Raw genomic sequence first — 16368 nt, 5'->3', positions numbered from 1 at the left:
ATGCCAATCCAGAGTACTCGTTGGGGAAAATTAGACTTCCCGTTCGAGCAGGTTCCCGAACAGTGGATGTAGGATTCTTGGTCGTCAAGCTGCCGTCGCCGTATAATGTCATCATGGGGTGATCCTGGTTGCATACTATGTGAGCTGTGTCAAGCACCTATCATCAGTTGCTCTGCTTCTCGACAGAACACGGTATTGAGCAAATCCATGGCTCCTAGAAATCGGCACAGGCATGTTATCTCCTTGTTGAGAAAACGCCAAAGGAACTACAGGTGAATTCCATTGAGATGCCGGAGCGAGAAAGCCTCGACGATGTTGGGCGGCTCCCAAATGAAAAGGCCACGAAAGACTTAGAACGAGTTGAAATCGATGGAAGCCCATACAAGTTCTTCATGGTCGGTGCCTTCTTGAGTCAGGCTGACAGACAGTAGCTAATATCTTTCCCGCTCAGTAATCTTGATGTCTTTGCGTGGACTCCATACGAGATACCGGGTATAGATTCGTCAGTTTCACAGCACCATTTGAATGTCGATCCTAAGTGCAAGTCGATTATTTAGAAAAGCCGGCGGTCAGTCACAGAGCACATTGCCGCTGTCGTTGAGGAGGTTGACAGGCTGCTTGACGCCAGGGCAATTAGGGAGGTGACCTACCCTACATGGCTCTCTAATACAGTGGTGGTGAAGAAGAAAAATGGAACTTAGCGAGTGTGTATCGGTTTCACGGACCTAAACAAAGCCTGCCCAAAGGATTGTTTTCCTCTTCTCAAGATAGACCAGCTTGTAGATGCTACGGCGCGCCATCAATGTATGAGCTTCCTTGATGCCTACAGAGATTATCACCAAATCGCTATGCATCCGGACGACCAAGAGAAAACTACATTCCTCACCCCAAGAGGAACCTATTGCTATAAGGTAATGCCTTTTGGGCTGAAGAATGCAGGGGCAACCTACTAGAGACTGGTCACCACCATGTTCAAGGAGAAACTCGGCAAAACTATGGAAGTGTACATTGACGATATGGTGGTCAAGTCCAAAGAAGAGAAGCATCATATAGTAGACCTGGAAGAAACATTCGGCATCCTACGCAAATATGGAATGGAGTTGAACGCTTCCAAATGTGCGTTTGGTATCGGCTCTGGCAAATTCTTGGGCTACATTGTCAACCACAGAGGAATCGAAGCCAACCCAAAGCAAATCACAGCAATCCTGGAGCTCGGCTCCCCTAGTTCAGTAAAGGAGGTTCAAAAGTTGATGGAGATAGCTGCTGTACTCAACAGGTTAATCAGTCGGTCAACAGATCACTGCCAACAATTCTTTCATACACTATGGCAGGGCAAGGCTTTTGAATGGTCCGCCGAGTGCAAAGCCGCTTTCAATGGCCTGAAGACCTACCTCCGCTCAGTACCACTTCTGACAACACTCTCTACTGGCGACTCGTTCATTTTGTATCTGGCAGTTTCTGACCGAACCGTCAGCGCCGTATTGATAAAGGAAAAACTGGGGGAACAACAGCCAGTGTATTATGTGAGCAAGGCAATGGTTGATGTCGAAACACGCTACCTTCCACTGGAAAAGCTCATCCTAGCCCTAGTTATGGCGGCAAGGAAGCTCATGCATTACTTCCAGGGGCATAACATTGGGGTACTAATAGATTATCCCCTCCGATCAGTATTACGCGGTGCGGAAGCATCTGGACGTGTTTCAAAGTGGGCTCTGGAACTTGGCCAGTACGATATTCAATTTCTACCCAGAACCTCAATCAAGGGACAGGTGCTTGCCGACTTTATCGCCGAATTCACTAGGGACCTTGCCGACTTCAAGTCAGATGAAATTTGACCGAAGCCGAACTGGAGGATTTATGTTAGGGACATCTGGCAGTTGTATTGTGATGGATCGTCCAATCAGCGGGGTAGTGGAGCTAGAGTTGCAATCATGACTCCCGACGGCGTAATAATTGAGCAAGTTGTCAAGCTCGGCTTCGAAGCATCAAACAACGAAACCGAATACGAAGCCCTTCTAGCCGGTTTGCGGAATGCGCATATTCTGGGTGCTCAGCATCTGCTTGTGTTTTGCGATTCAAAATTGGTGATCAATTAGCTAAAGGGAGAGTACGTGGTAAGAAACGACCGTATGGCGGCCTACATAAAAACGGCCAATTCCTTGTTGGCAAAATTTGACCATCATGAGTTGAACCAGATAACATGCGATTAGAACACCCATGCAGATGCCTTGGCTTGCTTAGCCTCTGCAATCAACTCAGAGATTAAATGGACCATTGAAATAGGATTCATCCCAGAGCCAAGCATTGGCCCTTCGGAGGAATTCCAAATCAACGTTATGGAATCTGCACCAAGTTGGATGGATCTCATTGTTGCATTCCTATCTTCTGAACAACTCCCAGAGGACAAGAAGGAAGCGCACAAGCTGTGAAACAAAGCCATGCGATACTACTTGGATCCGCAAGGAAGGCTTTATAAAAAGTCACTCTCTAGCCCATATGTGGAATGTGTGCACCCGGACAAAGTCGAGGAACTACTGACTGAGACACACAAAGGCAGTTGTGGTGCCCATTCTGGCGGACGCTCTTTGGCCCATCGAGCTATAACGCAGGGGTATTATTGGCAGACAATGAGAACGGACGCCGAGTGTTATGCAAAAAAAGTGTGAACAGTGCCAAAAGTTCTCCCCGTTCAACCATCTGCCTGCCGAAGAGTTGAACTCTATCACCAGTCCCTAGCCGTTCGTCCAGTGGGGGCTTGATATCGTAGGACCATTGCCGAGGGCCCCAGGGAACAAGCGATACCTGATTGTCGCAACAGATTACTTCACGAAATAGGTCGAAGCGGAGGCATTAACACACATTCGAGATGTTGACGTTAAGCGCTTTGTGCGGAGGAACATCATAACATGATTCGGCATTCCTAGAGCTCTTATCTCGGACAACGGCACTCAGTTTGATTGCGGCGTGTACCGAGAGCTGTGCAGCAAATATGGTATCCGGCATTACTTTTCTACGCCGGGTTACCCCCAAAGCAATGGCCAAGCCGAAGCCTCTAATAAATCCATCTTGGATGGCATCAAGAAGAGGCTGGAGAAAGAAAAAGGCAAATGGGTCGAAGAATTGCCAAGTGTATTGTGGGCTCATCGAACTACACCAAGAAGATCAACTGGAGAAACGCCGTTTGCCCTATGCTTTGGAACTCAGGCAATCTTACCCCTGAAAATCGGCCACTCGACTCTTAAGTAGCAAGTTTTTGATATGGGTCGAAACGACATGATGCTGGCTTTGGATTTGATTTTAATCAAAGAACGAAAAGACCGAGCCCTTGCATCTATGGCACCGTACCAGCAACAGCTGGCAAAGTCGTATAATCAACGGGTTCAACTGCGTCGTTGCACACTAGGAGAGTTGGTCCTGAAGAAGGTTCTTCCAGCTAACAGGAAACCGGTGGATGGAAAATTGGGTCCTAATTGGGACAGCCCCTATCAGATTGATTCGATCGCCGGAGTAGGGGCATATCGGCTCAAAGACATTGTCAGGAAGGAGTTTGCCACGGCCCTAGAATTCCACGCATTTATGCAAATTTTATCATTAACCCGACTTATGGGACATGATGCTTGTTCCGAACTGTTTGCCATGTACATCTCTTTTTTTGTAATACAAAGATTCCCATTCACTTACTACAGAATCTAGTTCAAAGATGTTCCGATTAAAGCCTCCAGATTCGGAACGCCCTTTGTGGATATCATGATTGGCCAAATCAAGTCTCCGGATTCGGAGCCCCATCGGCGAATGACGTCTTTGGGCCGATTAAAGCCTCCAAATTTGGAGCGCCCTTCGTGAATATCATGATTGGCCAAATCAAGTCTCCGGATTCGGAGCCCCATCGGCGAATGACGTCTTTGGGCCGATTAAAGCCTTCGGATTCGGAACGCCCTTCATGGATATCACGATTGGCCAAATCAAGTCTTCGGATTTGGAGCCCCATCGGCGAATGACGTCTTTGGGCCGATTAAGTCTCCGGATTGGGAGCGTCCTTTCGTGGATATTACGATTGGCCAAATCAAGTCTCCGGATTCGGAGCCCCATCGGCGAATGACGTCTTTGGGCCTATTAAGCCTCCGGATTCGGAGCATCCTTCGTGGATATCACGATTGGCCAAATCAAGTCTCCGAATTTGGAGCCTCATCGGCGAATGACGTCTTTGGGCCGATTAAGCCTCTGGATTTGGAGTGCCTTTCGTGGATATCACGATTGGCCAAATCAAGTCTCCGGATTCGGAGCCCCATCGGTGAATGACGTCTTTGGGCCGATTAACTCTTCGGGTCGTACGTAACACAATGATGTCGATTCAATCAGGCCGAACAATGTCCATTCAATCGTCTGAAATACGTTTATTCAAACATTTATATAATAAAACACATGCAAGCACGTGTGTGCCGAAAAAAACTTATAACAAACCATTGAAAATAAAATGATTTTTATTCGACCAACCAATAATCACATAATTTTAGACGCAATCCGCATTTGAACATTTACAACGAATATTTTTATTCGACGTCTCCCTCATCATTGCTCTTTTCAACTTTAAAGGCGGAAAAGGGCAAATGATCACGATGATCTAGGCCATATAAGTTGGAATCGACACCCTTCGCTCGGAGAGCCTCCACGACCCAAAGAGCTGCAATCCAACCATGCTTAAAGCCCCGATTCTCGCATCAGCAGACCTCCTCAGCAAGTGTCTTTTTCGTTTTGTCGATCCCAACCTTCTGGCCAGCATGGAAGCCCTGCTCATAATCCTTGGCCCTCACATTTTCTACGGCAAACATGCTTGCCGTATCTCGATCGGCGATGGCATGACTCAATAGCCGTTGGGTCACCCTCTCGTCCACAATCGGGTTAGATTGACCCGCTGCATGCGGATCGGCGACTTTAACCTTCCTAAGCTCCCTAAGCTCGCCCTCGGCTTTCTCCGCACGAGCCTTCGAACTACAGACCCGTTCGTCCATTTTCTCCATCTCTCGCCGTGCGGCGCGCAGACGCATGCCGATTTCATAGGCGGTGTACAGCCCCTTTACCGCCCCATGAATACCTTCTCAAAACACTTCAAAATCTTGTCGTCCAACCATCGATTGTTGGACTTCCTGTGGAAACATCTGTCGAGCGAACTCGACTGCTACACCAGGATCATTAACGATGGAATCTGCCTCAGTCATCGGTCTATTTCCCATGAACACTGCAAAACTCAATGGTCGTGGCGTCGATCGTGGTCGTAGGGAGCTTCCCCGTTGATGCTTCTCTCTTCGGGGCGATCTGCTTCGACGACTTGCAGGTTGACGTTTTTCGTTTTCCTTGGACGTCCTTCCTCTCGAACGAGTAGGCTCGCTGCTACGATTCATCGCAGTATCTAGTTTAGCCAGCGTTCGTCCATCTCCTGTACTGTTAAAGAATAGTCTGTTTGACATTTGCCCTCACCCCAAGCTAGTCCAAATCGAGTCTGAATAAGAATAAGTGGACCCACTGGCGCAAACTCACCCCATTTATTCATAAGTATGCAGCGATCCCGAGGTAATTTTATTAATGCTTTTGGCAGTCTCCAAACGACGGATGCCGATTGATATGTGCCACAGCCACTTCATGCACTAAATTTTGGCTTGTTAAAACGACCTAATTATCTAATCGGCAATTATAGGTGAATACCTTGAAGTCCATGAACTGGCTGAGGTAAGGGCAGATTTATTAATTTAACCGGCCGAGCATCTTGGCTCCATGCTGATTGATATGTGCCACAGCCACTTCATGCATTAATTTTTGGCTTGTTAAAGCGGCCTAATTATCTAATCGGCAATTATAGGCGAATGCCTTGAAGTCTATGAATTGGCTGGGGCAAGAGCAGATTTATTAATCTAACCGGCCGAGCATCTTGACCTCATGCCGATTGATATGTGCCATAACCACTTCATGCACTAATTTTTGGCTTGTTAAAATGACCTAATTATCTAATCGACAATTATAGACGAATGCCTTGAAGTCCATGAACTAGCTGGGGTAAGGGCATATTTATTAATCTAACCGGCCGAGCATCTTGGCCTCATGCCGATTGATATGTGCCACAACCACTTTATGCACTAATTTTTGGCTTTTTAAATGGCCTAATCATATAGTCAGTGAATATACAGAACGTTTGATCTAAGACAGTAACAAAACAATACCATTCATTAAATACAGCGAAGAACAAAATGAATTTTCATTAAGTAAATTGGGCACAAATTGTAGCCATTTTACATATGAAAATTACTAGACAAAAAGCTGCAAAATGCTGAAAATTACTAAATAAAAAGCTGCAAACATACATGCAAATCCTAAAAAAAAAAACAAGAGCCGCCCAAATTAGTCCTCGGAGTCAGACTCCAGTGGCTCAACATCTACTTGCTCACATGGAATTGGCGTAGCCAATGTTACATCGACAGCAGCAAGGGCTTTGAGCCAGCCGTGTTTGAATCACCGATTTTTAAATTTAGGGACTTCGTCTACGTATTCATCAAAAGCAAATTTTTTCCAGGCATCGAATGCGCTAGAAGCCTTTAGATCGGCTGTTTCCTTTGCCGCCTTTATTTCTTCCAACTCAGTCTCCAATTTAAAGATCGCCTCCTAGGCCAATTTAAGCGCGTCGTCGCTCGCATCTGCCCTCTTCTCGGCGACCGATCTCAATTCTTCAGCATTGCGGGCTCTCTCCACCTCAAACTCGGCCCTACTCCTTTGGTCGTCAACCTCCGCTTGTAAACGGCCAATATGCTCCACGGCATCGTGATGACGACGGCCCATATCGGCTATCCTTCTGACGGCCTGCAAAACAGGAAGTTTAGACCAAAATAATATTCGCGTTAAGTGAAAAGACAGTCAAGATATACACCAAAAGAGCCGATTGCGCGGCCAATGCAATTGCAACTAGATCCCGCTCCGCCCGAAAAGCCGCCTTTGTCAGCAGGCAGTGAAACGGACGTAGCCATGCCGAGTGCGACCGCTGGATCTTTGATTGCCGAAGCATCGGAGGAGATCGGCGTATTTTTTTATCTTCGGCTGAATAACAAAAGGTGTAATCACATCCGATCCTTGCAAACGAGGTCGTTTGTCGGCATGGTCTTCTTTTGAGCCAACCTCGACCTCGGCAGTGCGCTTCTCCACCCTTTGCTCAACCTCTACACTTGCCTGCACAAAAGGTTCCGCCTCGACACTCCCATTTTTTTCCGTTCCCTCAATAATAGGTAAGGAGGATTGGGACTCGCCAATAGGTGGGGGCTGAGATTTGGCAGCCCGAATGGTCTTCGCCGTTCTCCGCGCGACCATTCTTTCCGCGTTTGCCTTCTTGGCAAGTTTAGTGAGGCTCAACCCAGCCATATCTTTTGTGTACGCGCAGGGGAGATCCTCTGGACCGTGAAAAATATCGTCAAGTGGAAGGTCCTCTCGACCCGAAGTGGACTGAGGATCAACCAAATTAAGGCCGACTTCTTCGAATGCTAACTTCAAAGTCTCGTTGACCTCGGCTTCGAATTGGTCTGACTCGGCGACCTCAGCTACTTCCGGTCGCTCCGAATCTGATCCCACAACACCGACTTGCCTTAAAATTTTGAAATCAGTCAAGATAAGGGCGGTAAGACACTCCTCACCCTTTGGAATTGGGATGTTTTCCGCCGCCGAAAAGGTTGTATTAGTCGGCTCGTAGCGGAGTAGAACGTGGGCCGCCCTCCCCTATTTCTGAAGGCTCGGCCGGCTGAAATACTTGAGCGCATCCTGGATTTCTAAAAGGACGGCATCGTTGGTTGAGGTCAAGACTTTCTTCAAATCGTTTCCTGCAAAAGCAAAACCATGAGGTCCCAAAAATGAAGCTTCATAGATTAAAACAAAAAGTAAATAATTAAAAGAAGATACTCGGTCACCTGGTTCGCCCCTTCACCTAAGAATACGATCAAGGCAGTCCTCGCATTCGCCGAATTTCTAGTTTCCTTGGACGACGACCATAACGTAGTCGACTCGCTTCCCAGAGTTAGAAAGCATGGTCACTAGTTGATGGTCGATGTCTTTCGCCCTAAGGAAATAACGCCCGTGCCGACCAGAAGACTTGGCCAAGGCGTAGCAATGCCGAATAGCGGGAATGCCAAGGCTAAGCCCACGGTGATGGTTTAGTGCGATAATCCCCATCACGATCCTAAAGAACTTGACATTGGGTTGGGAAGGGATTAAGCCCCAATGGCAGAGCATGGCCCTAAGGAGTGGGTGAAGGGGGAAACGGACTCCACCCTCTGCGATTGATAAGAGAGGGAAAATGATCGTGGTTTCATCAACCCTCTCCATATCGAGGGTGCCGTCTGTCACTTGACAGACGGACGTCATCAGGAATAGAAAAATAGCGTCGGAAGCCAGAAATTCGGTCCGATGAGAGGAGATCTTTTAAATGTTTCGCCATTTTCCCTAGCCAATAGGAATATGCTAAGCTAAAAAAAAAAAAAAAAACAAAGCAAGGAAGGAGATTCAAAGAAGAGAATGAGAGAACTTACAAAAAGCAAAGAAGATAGAGAAGAGAAGGAAATTGCAGAGGCAATTCGGAAGGCAGTCTAGCGATGAGCGTCTAAAAGCATGTATGCATTTGAAAAGACATCGAAATTTTAAATTACAATAAATAGAAGTGTACGAAGAGGCGGGAAGTTGAAATGATAACCGAGAAACATGTGTTTAGACATTTGCATTGGGATACGGTCAGCCTCCGAATTTCGGCTCTGACTTTTCGAGTTCGAAGCCAAACACTCCAGCCAACTGTCATTAGTGGAGTGCTTGGGGGGCAATTGTGGGGGCCGAGTATTGGGAGCCGTAAAAATTTCGGATAGTCAAACCTGGGAGAGTCGAAATTCGTGGCACTCGGCATCAGCTCGCAAGCTCGAATCCAACTTTACTCGGCTAAATAGCTGATTAAGCAAGAGGCCGAGTAAAGAACGGTCTATTACAAAATGTGCCGAATATGGAGTTGGAAATGGACCTAATCTCGAGGTCCATGGAACAAGTATAAATAAAGGAGCAACAGAATAAGAAAGGTATGTGAGAATTGTTGTACTTAATTTAGAATACAAGCACTCTTGAGTATGGAGACTGACTTGTCCGTCGGAGTGCTAATTCCGGCACCCCTGACCGGAGTGTTTATTCATTTTCAGGTGACTATTAGCGGATCACGAGCTCCCTCCAGGATCAGAAGAGTATTTTCAAACCACTTCTCCACAAGTACTAGTTTGATTTATCAGAATTCATGCACCTTACTAAAAAAAATTAATGGTTCAGATCTTCTAACTATGTATATGTGCATATTGTGGGCCAATTGGGGTTTTGAGTTTGGGGCATTAGAAAGCCAAGCCAACTAATGGGATGGTCTAGAATTTGTATCATTTTGGGCCAGAAATGTAGACCTTAAAATTTTCAAAAAGGCCTTATGGACGAGCACATCAGTTGGAAGGCATGGGGACAAAAAGCAAAAGAGTGCGTACTACACGGCACGTGTAGTACCGAACGACGTCGTCGTTAGTGGTTTATCCATCTAGTCTAGTGAAGCTTTGCGCTTACAAATGGAGCACAGTAGTTGGAGAAGAAAAGGACAGTTAAACAGTGGTAGTAAGTTGTTCAAAAGATCGAGATCTTTACAAACAACCCACGTCGACAAAAGCTGACTTGGATTTCGATTTCGGTTTCAATTTCACTTCAAATTTCGTTATTCACTTTGCTTGAGAGACTTTATTCGCTCTGTAAACATTCTTCAGAGTCTCTCTACTTATTTGCCCCCAATCGTTTGCTTCTTCAATGTGGCGAGTTCTGGAATTGTCCCAGCCCCAAAGTTATGGGTTTTCTTCATATATTTTGTTTTCGTTTTGGTGTTTGAAATCGTAGTGTTTTTTATGCTTTCGTTGTTGCTGAGGAAATTACCTTTCATTTTTTTTTACCACTTTATAAATCCAAAACCCTTTTTCTTTTTGAAATTTTTTGCTCCATAAAACTGTGAGAGAGAGAGAGAGAGAGAGAGAGAGGATTTTAAAATGCCACCCAAACTGTAAATAAAAACCGAGTCCCCAAAGAAGAAATTGATAATAATAACATTAACTGCAAATTTAAATCTCAAAGTTGTAAGTCTTGGCGATTACTCTTTTGGAGTACTCTCAAATTTAGTAAAAATATAATATTGTGAGCGTATGAGAAGTGAGTTTTTTTATTAGTTTTTTTAGTTTAGGATATTATTAGAAAAATTTTTTTTTGTGTTTAGAAAGAGAGTTGAGTTTTTTGTGGTTGGATGTGATATTTGTGACATAAAAAGTGAAATGATTATGGGGTTTGATGTGTTATTTTATTTGGATTTATTTTTTTTAGTTTTGTAAAACATTTATTTTGTAGTAAAAAAAATAAAAAAAAAAACCAAAAAATAAAGTTGCCAAACACCACCAATTTTGTGTTTCAAATCCAATTCTTGTGTGGTACAAAGTTACCTTACATGAATCTAGACCCTACATTATTTTTTCTGACTATTTTTTTGTGCACGAATTCTGTCTCGGTAGCATTGCTCTCTTAGTTTAGTCCCCCCAATATTCTATGCATTTAGTTTCATTATTCTTTAAAAAGCACTTCAAATTGTGGTAATACTTTCTTTTCTTTTTTGTGTATATATATAATGTGCATAAGCATAAGCATATTCATAACTTATATACAATGCTAGCAATCTCCGTTTCAAACATTCTGATTAGAGAAAGAAGATGATCACGGTCAGAGACGGAACCAAGATTTCATTGGCCCTGTTTGGTAGGGCTTATTTCCAGCTTATTTTAGCTTTTAGCTTAATTTAATCTATTTTGATATGTTTGGTTCAGTTTAACAATACAGCTTATAGCTTTTTGTAAGTCAAAAATTAACTTATTCTTTGAGTGTGGAAGGAGAAGCTTAATTTATAAGTAAAAAATCAGCCAGCTTATGTTCACAGGTATAAGCTATAAGCTGTTAGGCTATAAGTTATAATCACTTTCCCACAGCTCTACCAAACGATGCCATTATCAGAGCGGCTAAAAGAAAAATAATTTTTTTCACCACATATACAAAGCACACATGTATGTATAATATGATATATATATATATATATATATAAAAATTATATATACATAAAAAAAAATTGAATACCATAGAAGCAATTTTCAATAAGATAAAGAAGTTTTTTTGGTGTGCTGGAAGGAAAATAACATATATATATATATATATATATATTATACTGGGAGCCATTTTATGTATAAAATAATATATATATTTTTAAAATTTTATGGTAAACAATAATTTTCACAGAAACAGAGGAGCCATGGTCCCTTATAGTCTTCTCCTAGTTTTGTCCCTGATCACGGTACATGAAAAGTACCCAGTTCGGCTATGTGCATGCCGGTGTGAGTTTGCTAAAACTCAAGAAAGTTATTGAGTTTTAAGGAAGAAAGTCATTGGGAATGAAGAAGTGGTCCGGTGGCTTGTTAATTTTAGCACTTGCTAGCATTTTGTTTCTGCATTACTGTTTTATGGGTAAAAAATAGCCACAGAAGCAGTTATCATACGATTTCTTTAATAACCATCTGCCTGATGATTATGATATTATTCGGGGACAATGATGAAGTTGATTCATCTCAAACGACAACGAAAATTTTACAAATTAATGTGAAGAAAAAGCCCCACCTTATTAAATGTTAGAAATTGGGTCGGGTATTGGACCCAAATTTGGGTGTCCATGTGGCATGACCCATGACCTATTTAAACTTATCCATGTAATTTGAATTTGAATTTGAATTTGAATTTGAATTTAAATTTGAATCCTATTTGGATAACCCACTCTTGATATCTATATCTATCATATCAACTGATATGGATAGATGGGATATTCTGCCTATATATCTGATACGATATATGGGATATGGGATGTATCGAATAATGAATAATTTTTTCCCATGCTCTCTAACTCTCTCACATTAAAATAACGATCAAGCATTTTGAACTGTGACTTGTGTGGGCGATACTTATATTGTGGTATCACTCCACTGCTGGGTGCTCGTTGTTTGCATTTTTGAAACACGCGATTTACTCACAAGATTCTTTGCTTCAGGTTCTATTACCTAAGGTATGATTTGAAATTTTTATCCGCTGTGTTATACTTGATTTACATTGGTATCAAAGCATTAATGGGTATTTTCGTACTTATTTTTATGCATTAAAATATGTGTATAATTTTATACAAATATATATACAATATATGCATGAAAATTAATAATTTTTTCAACTATCTCCGATTGACTTGAAATTTATATATGTTGTAGTATATTTAATGTAAAACATATCTGCAAAGTTTCATGAAAATCTAACGGTTAGATTTCAAGAAAAATGGAGACCCATTTTATATTTTCGAAACTTTACATGTATGATGTTTTTACGTGCTTTAATTTCAGTCTGCAAATCTTACATATTTAGAATCCTTGTTTTAAGACCTTCGAAACCATATATTATTTGTTAGATTTGGATTTACAGTTGATGAGATACATCAAACCCTAATTTGGATTCGTTTTGTTTTTTTTGATGACTTAAGGAGGAAGATGAAGTGCAGGTTTCTGCACTTCCACTCTGATTAGAGAGAGAGTGTGTAATACACCTCATAATTTATGTTTATCAAATGCCATTTTTGAGACTACAAATATTTTTATTTTGGAAAATGGAGTCCGACAGTACCAAAATTGGACCAGAAAACATCCTGTAAGGCGGCACGTAATCCGCATGCGCCATTTGACGACATCAGCACCGCCATGTGCACGCCACGTGTCAGGCACGCTTTGCACGTGCGCGCCGTCTGCGCTACACACAAGCGCGCTGTGCGCCGAGTCGAGCTGCGCTGTTTTCTGCGCCGGCTTGGTTGCTGGGTGCTAAGGCTCTGTTTGTTTGTTTTTTTAAAAAAAATTTCTAAATCGCATTAAATGGTCATAAATAATTCGTTATAGCTTTGTTTTGAGCATGGTTGATATTGTTGGACTTAGAATTAAATTTTTTATCTTCTGTAAAATTTTCAAAATTTTTTGAAAATAAAAAATATTTTTCCTGAGATAATAATTCATTATTTCTACTTTAAAATGCTTCTGGTGTTGCATGACTAAGTTTCTGGGGCTAAAATTTTTATTGTAGACTACTGTAATAGTTACTATTTACTGGTATAATTGTTGTAGTTTACCAGATTCTGGAATATTTATTTATGATTTTATTTGTGTTTATTAGTTATTTAAAAATTCTAGAAAATTTCAGAATGATGTACTTTATATTATGGCATAATCTGAATATTAAACACAACATATTTTTTTTTTTTGGGTTTGTAATATGTTGTGATTAGAGAAGCATGATTAGTTTTTTTATTTATTTATTTAAATTCTATTATTAAATGAATATAGCATGAGTTTAAATTTACATTAAGATGCTATTGTATGGAATTTATCATGCTTTATACATGTCATAAGTAGTGGGAGGTTGATTGTGTTTTTTTTTTTTTTTTTTTTTTTTTTGCGCATGGAATTAAATTAAATTTTGATAATTGTCACTAGAGGTGCAAGAGATGATTACGAGCATAGCAAATTTTCGATCTTGAGACATGTGTAATATTATCATTATTTAATTTAGATTCTTTTGTTGCAAAATAATTTTTGTGTTGCTATCATTAATATCCCTTGCGCATTTGATTACTCTGTATGTAGAAATGGATGCTAAGACAGTGGTGACAGACTTAACTAAGGGAGAGAAATTGGATGGCGACAATTATGACATATGGCGCCGTAAGATCCAATACCTCCTCAATGAGCAAGAAGTGTTGACCACACTTGAACAAGTGATGATTGAGCTTGAACAGGGCAATACAGCTCAACATCGTCATGATCTTGAAGTCTTTCAAACTTGGTATAACAAAGATCGGTGTGCGTGTTTTACTATGTTGAGCAGCATGCACAATGACTTGATTAGTGAGTTTGAGCATTGCCCGTCTGTATTTGAGATATGGGAAGCTTTTAAGCAAAAGTTTGGTATTACCTCTTTGGAAAAGCTACGTAGGCTGACTATGAAGTTTGACTCCTATCAGAAAAGGGCGCATCACTCGATGAATCAGCATTTGAGGGTCATGTCAGCCATGATACGTGACCTTGCGGCTGCTGGGTACAATTTGACTCAAGAACAACAAGTACAAGCCGTGATTCACTCTTTGCCAAATTCTTAGGAGCAGATGAAGCAGGATATGATGCATAATGAGAGTGTGAAAACATTCTAAAACATATCGCGTCATTTGGAGTTAAAGGCTTAGCGCCTTGAGGTGGCTAAGTCTGATAGTTCTGCTATGGTGGTTGAGTCAAGCTCACATAGGACTTCTCAGTTCAAGCGTGGAAAAGCAAAAGGTGCTCCTAAGAAACAAGCAGTAGCTGTGCTAAAGGCCAATGGTGCTAGAAATTTCAAGCGTAGGGGGAAGAGAGGTGGCAAGAAGGTAAAGGCTAAATTGACATGCTTTAACTGTAACAAAGAAGGACACTTCGCTCGGGATTAGCTTGAGCAGAAGAAGGTACTCCTTTACTTAATTTCTTGCATTCAATGCTTTGTTTCTAGTCAAGCATTAATTGCTCATTCTCCCCATTTTTGGGTTGTAGATTCCGGAGCAGCAGACCATATCGCAAGGGACAGAGTAGGGTTTGTTGAGTATCGCCGAGTACCTGTTGGGAGTAGAAAAGTTTACATGGGGAACGAGTCCAGTGTGGAGGTGCTTGGCATTGGCACAAGCTGGAAATGCGACGAGGGCACACCTTGTATCTTCATGATGTTCTTTATGCTCCGGATATTCGGCGAAACTTAGTTTCAGTTATTAACATGATGAGTCTTGGTTTTAGCTTTTGTTTTGAGAATAATGGTGTTAGCATTTATTTGGGAGCAATTTTTTATGGTTTTGGTTATCTTTCAGATGGTTTTTTAGTTTTGGATATGGATGATTCTAGTTTTAATAAAAATGCTAATGGCTCTGTTTCTAATATTGCATCTTTTTGTGATAATGATTCTATGAGATGACATGCTAGATTAGGCCACATAGGGCAAGACAGGATGACTAGATTGGCTAGAGAAGGTTTTTTAGGCCCACTCGCTAGAGTCACTTTGCCTACTTGTGAGCACTATCTTGCTAGAAATGCAACAAGGAAACCATTTGGGAAAGCCAAAAGGGCATCTATCCCATTATAACTTATTCATTCTAATATATGTGGACCAATGAATGTGAGGGCAAGGCATGGAGCCCCTTATTTTATCACATTTATAGATGATTGTACGCGTTTTGGCCATGTCTATTTGATTTCTCACAAGTCAGAAGCATTGGATTGCTTTAGACGGTATGTTAATGAGGTTAAGAATCAATTAGACAAGAGTATTAAGGATCTAAGGGCTAACCGAGGATGCGAGTATCTATCTGAGCAATTAAAGTGTTCTGTGAGGAAAAAGGAGTTATCAACCAATTGACAATTCCTGGGACTTCGTAGCAAAATGGTGTAGCGAAGAGAAAGAATCGCACATTGCTTGACATGGTTAGATCTAGGATGGCGCAAGCTAATCTTCCCATTTCTTATTGGGAAGATGCTTTGTTGACTGCTGCCTACATCTTTAACCGTGTGCCCTCCAAATCAGTTCCTTCGACCCCATATGAGATGTGGACTGGCAAAAAGTCTGATATGGACAATTTGTGACCTTGGGGTTCGGCAGCTTACATACACAATGCTTCTCATAAGTTTGGAAAGTTGGGCCCTAAAGGAAAGAAGTGTTTCTTCATTCGCTATAGTGAGCATTCTAAAGGCTATGTGTTTATTGAGGAGCATCCAGATGGAAGTGTGACTGAAATTGAGTCACGAGATGTGGATTTCCTAGAGAAGGATTTCCCTAGCAGAGGTGAGATAATTAGAGATGTAGAACTCTATGAGATGAAGGATCTACTTGAAAGCGCACTTAGTAGCCTAGAAGAGAATGAGGAGATTATCCCTCAAGCTCCTAGGGATAGTGGGAGCGATCTACTTGCCCATGGATTAGATCCAATGGATGAGGATTCTCAGGATTCTCAACTGTGTAGAAGCAAACATAGAGCTATACCCCGTCATCGTTTTGAGATTGAAGGGGAAGCATTCATGATTGCTCCGAGTATGAGATGGAGCCTAAGAATCTCAAAGAGGCTCTCTCATTCCTTGCTAGTAAAGAATGGAGTGCTGCAATGGATGAAGAAATAGAGTTTATGAAGAAAAATCATGTCTGGGACTTGGTTGATTTGCCGCT

Source organism: Camellia sinensis, chromosome 6 (assembly GCF_055761805.1).
Source record: "Camellia sinensis isolate YWXY chromosome 6, ASM5576180v1, whole genome shotgun sequence".
Lineage (NCBI taxonomy): Eukaryota > Viridiplantae > Streptophyta > Magnoliopsida > Ericales > Theaceae > Camellia > Camellia sinensis.
This window is presented reverse-complemented; position numbering follows the sequence as displayed.